Below are 11,446 nucleotides of genomic sequence, written 5' to 3'. Positions count from 1 at the left end.
ATCTCTATACTTTACTCATATTAGCAGTATAGCCAATTTTAGTTAGAGTAGATTAGAGTATACTGGCGATCTTCAAAATCTACTTAGGCCAGCAATCAATTTAACTTATATTTAAAATTCACAAAGGATAAATCGCTAACTAATAATTAGAAACATAAATTAAAAAATACATATCATATCAGTACCAAAAAACAAGGGTAAAAAAAAATAAAATAAGAAATTAGCAACTGGTGATAGAAAAGTACAGTATGGAGCCTTACAATATTCCATATAAACATTTTTTATATTAAAATATTTTTGATATTACATATTATTTAATAAAAAAATTATTTTCACCAAAAGAAAAATTTGATGGTTTTTTCTGTTTTCGTAAGATCTTTGGCTCTCTACGATTGATGGCTGCCAATGATCTATGATCGGTACGCGCTTTAAAATCTTCAAGCGTAGCTACTTTTTTATATATTTTTCTACATAAGCTCACAAATGCAAAACTTAATAAAAACTTAACGCAGCACTTAATAAAAACTATAGAAGGAATTTATAAAAAACTATTGATTTATTTAATAACTAATACTTGTAGCATTGAATTTAGATGTTGAATTTATATATTTTAAAATTTCCCAAACATATGGAATATATTTTATCTTAGAGTACAATGGAACACCACTCACTGCTTATATAGGTATATACCTATATGTGTAGGTATATATGTCTTATATTATTAAGACATAAATCAATTCCATCTGTTTTATAGATTCTAGTACCATGTTGCTTAGAACCAGTAAATGGTACGGTTATAGCATGAAAAGATGAGTTGAATTTTCCACATATTAGAATATATAGAAAGGGTAGCGAAATGAACATAATCTCTAGTCATAAAAATTAATAAATCTTCTGAAATTCTAAACAAAATTTTTAATTTAAAGATAATTTTAACGCTGAAAGAAAATTAAAATTTAGTAGGATTTTCAGTTAAATGATATCTTTAGGGTAATTAAAATTTTTGTGTTGATTCCTGTACATAAATATAGACTTAAAACTTAAATCCATGAACTTAAAGTTTACGAAAAGATTACAGGACTATCAAAGTTTTGTTGACGGTTCTCAGTCAATTAATGACTGATTAATTTGACTGATTAATTAATTAATTAATTTTCATGCAATATATGAATTATCAGTAGTGATAAATGCAATAAATGCAGTGAATTTTAAATAAATAAAACTTTAGAAAATTTCTATCTTTATATCATGCGAAGTCCCAAAAGAATGGTGACGGAAAAAATGCTGGAAAACAAATCAGATTGGGATCGCATAGCAATATTTGCTAAAAGGTTCAGAGATTGAAAAAGAAGGCTTATACGGAAGGCACTTGGAACAAACAGTTATATCACACCAAGACGAAGCACAAAGACAGTAGCTTGAAGCAGTAGCGGGACTATTAACTGTTAATAACTATTGGGGTCCCTACAACGAAGTAATACTTACTTAGTACCGGGGTTAGTAAAATCTGTAGGAATGAGGAGGAGAGGTTTAGTTCGGTTATTCACTTTCCGGGCGCTTTCATGTTGTCAACTACAGACAACAATCTTCATAAAGCTCGTGCTCCGTCTAGAATTGATAGTAAGAAGCAACTAATTTAACCTAATTTTAAAATGACAACTTGATAATACTTTAAATAATATAATGCATATTTATTGTTGTTCAAAAAATAATGTTAAAAATGAATTAAAAACATTCCAATCAAACGAAATAAACACTCTTTCATCATTGATGAAAGCTATTATAAATATCTGCAATTAAATGTAAACAAAATGCTATAACAAATGTAAAACAAGAGTATCTTTACGCAACTGAAAACTTCAAGTCTTGAGCTCTGTTTATACATACATTGTACCAACAGAATCCACTGCCAATAAAAAATGAAAAAGAATGAAAATAACAACAGTAGCCGACAATGAATTTAAAATTGCAGCTAATCTTAGTTTACACATTACGCCAGTGGTCCACGTCCTACAAAAACAGCGTACCACCGACTTGAAACATTTGTAATTGAAGCCACTACTGACAATCTATTGGATCAAATCGCGTTCATCAACTGGAACTACAGCCATCATCTATTTGTTTATTTAGGCGTTACTTTGATTTTACTTAATAATCGAACTTAAGCGAAGCAAGCAGAAAAAAGCAGCACATTGCCTGTGGTACAAAAGCGCGGCATTATTAAGGCCGCCAAATGCATCGGCATTGAGCCAAAAACAGCAAACAGCAAACATATTCATATCCAGAGCAGACTTTCAGCACAGGCCGGCCACCGTGAGTTGTGGAAATTAACTTAATTTCAAACAGACCAACATACATACAGATACGTATAAGTTAATACAAGCAAAAACGTAAATGGCAGCTATTGCATACGATGGATACCAACATAACAACTAACCAACAGACAGACGAACTGAATGGATGTGTAGCTCTGGTCATTTGTACACACAGACAGTGCACCGCTGCAACACTGCAACACTGCAACACTGCACCACTGCATAGTTGCATCCGGACATTAAGACGCCGAGTATTTCGATTGTTTTGTATGTTTTATTTTTGGCCGATTGTCTGTTTTAAGCGTAGAACAGTGGCAGCCCAAAGCGATTTACCCCACACCCATCAACAATTCAGCTCAGCTCAATTTTTAAGATGAACCAAGTAAGGTTTTCTTTTTTAATTTGTTTTTTTTTTGTTTTTGTTTTTTTTTTAATTTTTTGTGCATTTGCCTTCATGTTATTGTTGAGGTGCTTCTGTTGATCGCAGAGTATGCCATAAATTTGTTCCAGTATACGTGCGGCAATGTTGCTAGTAATAAACGTTGAGTAAAGACGGGAAAAGGTAATACACTGAGAAATAATCAGCTAAAGTCAACAGCAAAATTAATATACACCTTTTCAAAATACAAACTCATATGCGGATGTGTGTAATGATTCTTTGTATAAAATCGGCTTATATTCAGAAGCCGATTTCACGTCGAGAAAATAAGAAAAGGAAGAATACTTCTCGATTATACTATGTAGACACTTATATCACCCACCTTATTTCCCTTCTAGCATAATCTTTTTATGCTACTTACTTGATAATGTGGGTGTTCGGTATTCAATGCAAAATTATGAAGATTAAGTTATTATTGCATTTTTCATAGTATGGTTTTTGGTAAAGATAGAAAATGCTATTAAAATCCAAAAATTTTTGATATTAGATATATAATTATATGAGTATTGTTAATTTGAAACGATGTACCAGTGTTAAAATAAGTTTTAATAATAGCGAATAATATACATATATATATATAATATATAGTTTAAAAATACGTTTGTTCTATTGAACACTTCATTATCTCTAGCTGGGTGAAGAATCAATGTGTGCAAAACAAATGATAAAATGACCAGTCACTTAAGTTCAATACCAAAATCTTAAAGGTGTTGATTCCTATTGCTATCTTAATACTATTATATCGATAAACTGTAAATAAATTGAACGAAGATATTGTCAAAAATCTAAAACGATCAATCATTAAGTAATTATAGTTTATACATAGATTTAGGGACGTTAACAGGACTTCTTCAAAGGTGCTGACTTTGGAAAAAAGTAACAATAATTAACAAACAAATTGAAATAAATATTATCTCGTTTGTTTCTCATCAACATTTTTTACAAAGTTTCATTTGAGTGTTTAGAAAGTTCCTAAAAATTTAGAGTTAATTTTGATATTTTGATTTTCCTTCTGATCATTAGAATATTTGCTATGCGTTTGATTTCCGTTTGAATCGTCTTAATAAACAAATGATAGTAATTATATAAAAATTTTAATTTAGAAATATACTCAGAACAAAATATTAAGTGATTTTATAATTCAAAGAAATAAAACTTAGGTAATCGTAAAGGGATTTCAATGTCGTGTTTATAATCATTGACATAATAATAGAAGTATTTATCACAAGTGTTGTTATAATACTAATTATGCTAATAAACATCGGAACCTAAATTTGTTGGATTTCAAAATCTCAAACACCTATTCTGGGGAACAATGTCAATTATTACTGATTTTTACACTAATAATATCCGTCAAGGTGATTCTTTTTAGAAACACGGTATTATGGTTGTTGTGTCTATATGTATAAATAAAGGAATATATATCTATCTACATATATAAATTTAGAAAGATACTTGTCAATAGTATTATTAATAAAGATATTATTCTACTACCTGATATGAATTGTTTCTACAGATTTTGCCTAACTAATAGATTGTTCAAATGGATGTTTTATAGACAATGTAGCTAATAGCATTACGAATATAGATATAATTTGTATTCATCATTATCTTATATGAAATCACTACACAAAATCAAACTGATATAATCACTTTAGATTTTAGTTAACACTTTATATGCTAATAAAGACATTAACTAAATTTAGACAGTTTCCTTTCAAGATATTCAATGCAATAGTATATGGAATAGATGTGCATACTTACATATGTTTGTATGAGTATGTCAACACCTTTTTTTGGCTGTAATTTAATTTTATTGCTTCTGTATTTCCCCAAATTACCTTTGAAGCTGCGACTAACAAAAATATCTACAATGTATATATGTTTGTTTGTAACTCAAATGCAACATAAGTTGCATATTCAAGTCATTTTCTTTGGCTTTGTGGTGGTCTCTGTAGTCTTTTGAAAGAAAACAACTCATTGCGGTAATGTAAAAATACAAATATATATAAAATTGTATTTAGTCATGCTATAGCACTTTGTGATAATTTTTATTTTGGCGCTTGCTTTGATCAAATGCCGCCACTTCATTCAGAAATACAAAAACCACAACCGCCTCTGCGATCGCTGTTATTGCCTTCGCCGTTACATTGAAATTGCCACTGTGCGCCGTGGTGTGCTGGATACGTTTTGGAATTAACCCTGCTGGAATTTATTTACTTATTATAGGAAGTATGCTTTTAATAGGCATCCAGTATAATTTAATTAAAATTCAATGAACTACGAAGGGTTTAAATTATCAATAGGCAAATTATTTGTAATTTTCATGCTACAAATGATTTGAATGGTTTTGATGGAAGCAGAATTTAATTAAATTTTCCGATTTATTATTTTATTTAAAAATAATTTTTACTATTCAAATATTACAGAGATAGTGAACTTTACATTAGTACATATAATTATGATATACAACATGTAATATAAATGATCACATAGTTATACTCTGTTGTGTTTTATAAATTTTTTAGATGTTATGTTTACTAGCATAACTAATTGGTTTTGTTATATTCTTAGCAGGCCGTAGAAGATCAGCTCTACCATATAACACATGGAACAGCAGAATCACTACTTTTTGTTTGGAAAACCTGGAATTATATTAAATGATAATTAGTAGATAGGTAGGTAGATTGTAATAATGAGCCTAAGGGTCCACTTAGCGCAGTTGACCAGTTGTGTTACTGTATAAGAACTCGGAGGTTTAAAAACCACCTCGAACTTTTTGTAGAGCTTAAAATGGTTGTAAGAAAGAGGTCCTGCATTAAGCCAAGATTATTAAAAAAGGAAGGAAGTCAATCGGCGCCACTTATACACTTAAATGTAAATTATTTGTTTCGCTTATATGCTCCCTGCAGGAATCAAAAGAAATAAATATGCGTACAGCCCTAGTCTTTACTGGTATAACATAAGTGTTACTTTGTAAATTTTTTTACCAATTTTCGGCAATTATCTTGTTTAGATACTAATCTAATCTAATCAGATAAAATCTAAATAACAATTTAAACTACAGCAAATTATGTATATATAGTTGTTTTTGCTTGATTATAATCGAGAACGACACTAGTTTTCTATAGTGAAGTACTTAATATTTAAGGCAGTTAGACTTTGCCACCCAATATTTCGAAAAACGATTAAAATTGGTAAATAAAATAAAAAAAAAAGATTAATTATATTAATTTTTTCAAAAATCTCTAGCTGTCAACTGTTAAATTTTCTCGTTTTATTTCTTCAATATGGTAATTGCCAACAGGATCTTTCTTTGCAGTTTACTTAGGGTTTAGAAGTGAACTCATTGTCTTTTCCTATTATCCTTTCTATTCAAAAAGCAAATTTTTTACCATGTTTCACTTTAAAATAAATTAAATTTAATACACATTTTAAACAAATAAACTCTGATTGTTATTTTTGGACTTCGTTTGAAAATTAAAAATAATTTTTGTGAAATTATTTATTCACTTTTTTAGTGCTGTTAGCTGACACCACCCACTATTTAGCTGATATTTTGAGTTTTGTTTTATATATATATATATACATTTTTAGATATAAGTAAACAGTGGCTGTACGCTTGATTGAAATCAATGTATTTCGATATTTATATAAATTTAATTCAATATACAGTGGCTCACAGCTTATTTGATGCAAGCAAAAATTTTTTGAAAAATGTTGTTTATTTCAAAATATTTTGCAAAATTAAAAAAACAAAGTATGCAGAGTTATTGTTTATAGTGTTTTTATTCATTTTAAAAAAAAAACCCAAAAATCTTCTTCCATTCCTTAATAATGCATCAAAAACCAAAACGAAATGAAAAATTCATGTCACAGCTTAAATGATGCAGTTAAGAATACCAAGTTAGGTTAATTACCAAGTTAGGTTAGGTTGTTATTTCTAATGATCCTTTTAGACCTATTGTTCATTATCTTAGAGTATACAACTCGAAGAACTAACAATTCTTACTTATAAATCTTAAATATAATAAAATTTATTCAATCAATGAAAAATTTAGTAAACCAGAACATAATTTAAAAAATAAAACTGAAAAAGATGTTTTCATTCAAATATACGACATTGTTCGTTAGTTTTTTTTTTCACTCAGCTAAGCTGAATTAATGACAAAAAGATCATTCGAAGTTGTAAGAAACTTAACGACGAATACCAATTTTAACGGCTCATTGATGCTGAAATTAAAAGCGACGACCTACCACAGAACGGAAATGTTATTATACAAGTCGAAGACCAAAATAAAATTCGAATGATAATAAATATCAAAAAAGATGTAAATCAATTTATTAGTGAATAGTTGGGTCCACGCAACGCTATAACCTTTTTTTTAATGAACTTTTCATTGAGAATATATGATCATCTCCGTTCTTAAGAGAATGTTTGTGAGTGGTCTTTTACCTATACATAATTAAAATAGTGAAGAACATGTTAATCAAATCGATAAGATACAAAAATGAATTAATTAAAATATTAATCATATTACAGTTATTTTTTTGTATAACTCAATAACTCATTTAATAGAAGAATTTAAAGTTTTTTTGTTTTAAGGACTAAAATTCTGGATTTAGTTCATTGAATTCAACTTACAATTGTTATAAGTAATAAACTATTAAAATTAAATTTTTTCAATTTCAAAAAAAATTTTTTTTTGTGTTTAACAATACTTTTATTGAATCGATTTTTTTTAAAGCTTAACAATAAGTTTTAGAATCTTAAGAACTAATAATATTACATTAAAAATTATTTTATATATACATACTACAATTTCGCATTTACTAATATTCCTCCTCCGTATTGGTGTAAATCATTTTCGTTTGGCATGCCTGGCCAAAACATAACGTGACCTTTTGGGGTTTTAATTTGTCCATATGCGTTACATCTAACTTCGCTCATGCCTATAAAGGCTAATTTGTAATTCTCAACTATTTATGCAGATAAACTGGCCCAGGCGCAAATGAGAGTCTGCCTTCGGGTTTCGCATTTTCAGGCAGAGGACTTATTACGCCGGTCTTTGCTCGGCGCGTAGTCGGTAATTTGTGTTAACAGATTCGCCACGACAAGGCTTACCGGCCGATTTGTTGAGGGGAGGCTAGATGTTGGTATATTGTGCTGTCTATGTTTTACTTCCGAAATCACTCAACCGTTCATGTACCCATAGTACAATGAATTATGAAACTAATTGAAATTGTAATTGTAATTATAATTATATATTACAATGAATTATAAAATAAATTGTAAATTATTTTAAAGGGCCTGTGAATAATTTGTCAAGGCTTATTTACCAGATATCATGGTGCATAAGTTGAATTAAACAATTTTCAAGAATTGAATTAAAAAAAAAACGTTGTGTTAAATATTTGTTTTTTTAAATGTTTATATGTTTTATATATGTTTGAAAATAATATTGTCTTCTAAAAATTTTTAATTTAAATTTAGATAATAAAATTGTTTTTCACATTTTATTTTGTTGTAATCTATGTTATTATAGTATGTATCTAACCGCAAGTATAAATATGGATTTTAAGTTTTCTGCAAAGTACTTTTATTATTCTTTATTGTTATAGCTTTTTTTTTAATATAGCTTTTAATGTAATCTTCAAGTTCACAGAAAACTACATTTATTACAAATTAATTTAATTTTTATAATAAATAAATCAAAATTAAGTTATCAAAGTTGTTGTAGCAATGTAGTTATTTATTTTACTCTTAATTATATAAATAATAAAAATAATATTATTGAAAAAAGAAACTCCAGCGACACTAAATCAAAACTACTAAATATTATTACTTTATGTTTTTATATTTTTTAGGGGGTCAGATCCAGTGACGACGGGTGCCCTATCTGGAAGGGTGTGCGGCCCTTCTTTAATGTTGTTTTTACATGTACCAATTATATTAAAATATATGAGATCTTTTATTAATAATAACTATATTATATAAGGCAATAATATAGTCGCAATATTATATTAACAATTCATTAACAAAAGAACATATTAAACAAATTAAATTAATAATTTATATATAAATTTAATATTATATCAATATGGAAGAAACAAAACTTTTTACATAATTCTCGTAACATCAAACCAACTTTTTTCAAACAAAAGAGTTTTAACTCAGAACCATACATGTTTATCCAGTGATCAAACAAAATCAAACCCACTTGCAACGTACAAGTGTGCGCACAAGTACTCCGCACAGTAAGAACAGAAATTTGTGGGTGCTACTGTTAAAAGGGGAGAGACGAAATGTGATAGAAATGTATGCTGAGATGAGCTGCAAACTTCAGCCGCTCACGCAACCACTTTGGCAAATCATCATGTGGATTCGTATGCATGCAGTTGATATTCGAATACAACAAAAATTTACTCTCATACAATTCCCACTATATAAATCTCTATCTCTGATATTACGAATGGGAGCACACGCACATTATTTTGTTCATATGCAACGTATGAATGTGCTGCCAACTTCTTTGCACACAAAGGGGAGAGACGAAATAAAATAGAAATGTTCTGTGATTTGAGCTGCAAATATATGAGCACAACTAACAAGTATAGCAGCTAACAGAAGCAAATTGATTGAGTTTTCATAGACAATTATATTTAATTGTTTTTGCTAAAACTTTAAAAAAATATATATGGAAATGTAATAAATAATAATAATTCTTGATGTGAAGATACTTAATAAATTTATATTTCAATGTTATTTGACATTTTGGAAATTATGTTAGGGTGTTCACCGCACACCTCCGCACCTTAGAGCAATCGTCACTGGTCAGATCGGTTATTTAACACTTAATTTATATAAATATTTTTTTAAATAAAATAAAAAATTACACCATTTAAACTATGTTAAATATTTAGTTATATTTTAATTTTTATGGAAAATTATTTATATTACAGATATTTCGGTCCATCTTCAGTATACAATAAAAATTACTTTATGCTTTAATTTTAATTGGTTTTTTCACTAAAGCCTATAAACATAAAAAATTTTATATTCATATTAATTCAATTTAATAATAATTAATTTAATAATAATTAATTTAATAATTAATTTAATTTTAAATTTTTTAATTTAATTTTTAAAAATATTTATTATTTTATAATATCATTTTTAATGATTTTTTTGTTACACAGGTGAGACAAGGTGAGACAAATCAAGATCTCGGCCTCTATTTGATGTCAGTAATAAAAGTCAAATAATTAAATTACTATATAAACAAATTTAAATTGAAACAATACATTCATTTAAATTATTTAAGAATTAAACATAGAGCTTTATATGTTCATGTTTAATTATCGGTATCTTCAAACCATTGGTTTTGGTTTTTTTCTTTTTATATAGAAAATATTTAGTATATCTTAATATGTAGCCGTCTTTTCGATTCCTACCATTTTATTATGTCAAAGTAGAGCAGTCGTGCAGTCTTTCTATTATTATTTGAATGTGTATCTTTTTCTTTTCGTTTTTCTTTTCATCTTTTATTTTTCAATTTTCAATTTATATTTCACTTTTATGTAGTCGTAACGAATTTTTACCGTAAACAATAGGATTCCCTATGTATCCATGCGGCGGTTGATTGTTCACAGCGATCTATTGAGTTGTTACCTTTCGTTCTGTTGGACATTTTAATTGGTTTAGTTTGACTTTTGGGTTGATTGCGGACCACACACAGAGCCGCTTCCATATGTACTCTGTTCGTTGTGTTTACTGAGCATAGAAATTGGATATTAATCTAAGCTTTATGTGTGCAGTTGTACACACTTTCAGATACAATTCATTTGAAGTATGCATTTTTGTTGAGATTTTTATGCGTAGGATTTGTATACGAAGTTTAAAACTTCGAATATGTTAAAATATCGACATATAATTAGTTAGTTTTCCTTTTTTTTAAACTACGTAATACAAATATTATTAGTATATTATTTTAATAAAAAATAAATAAACAATTTATGTAATAAAAAAAATTAATAAATAATATAATGCAGTGACGATTGCTCTAAGGTGCGGAGGTGTGCGGTGAACACCCTAACATAATTTCCAAAATGTCAAATAACATTGAAATATAAATTTATTAAGTATCTTCACATCAAGAATTATTATTATTTATTACATTTCTATATATATTTTTTTAAAGTTTTAGCAAAAACAATTAAATATAATTGTCTATGAAAACTCAATCAATTTGCTTCTGTTAGCTGCTATACTTGTTAGTTGTGCTCATATATTTGCAGTTCAAATCACAGAACATTTCTATTTTATTTCGTCTCTCCCCTTTGTGTGCAAAGAAGTTGGCAGCACATTCATACGTTGCATATGAACAAAATAATGTGCGTGTGCTCCCATTCGTAATATCAGAGATAGAGATTTATATAGTGGGAATTGTATGAGAGTAAATTTTTGTTGTATTCGAATATCAACTGCATGCATACGAATCCAACATAATGATTTGCCAAAGTGGTTGCGTGAGCGGCTGAAGTTTGCAGCTCATCTCAGCATACATTTCTATCACATTTCGTCTCTCCCCTTTTAATAGTAGCACCCACGAATTTCTGTTCTTACTGTGCGGAGTACTTGTGCGCACAATTGTACGTTGCAAGTGGGTTTGATTTTGTTTGATCACTGGAT

Source organism: Teleopsis dalmanni, chromosome 2 (assembly GCF_002237135.1).
Source record: "Teleopsis dalmanni isolate 2A chromosome 2, ASM223713v2, whole genome shotgun sequence".
NCBI lineage: Eukaryota > Metazoa > Arthropoda > Insecta > Diptera > Diopsidae > Teleopsis > Teleopsis dalmanni.
The sequence above is the reverse complement of the archived record's forward strand: the minus strand, read 5'-3'. Positions refer to the sequence as shown.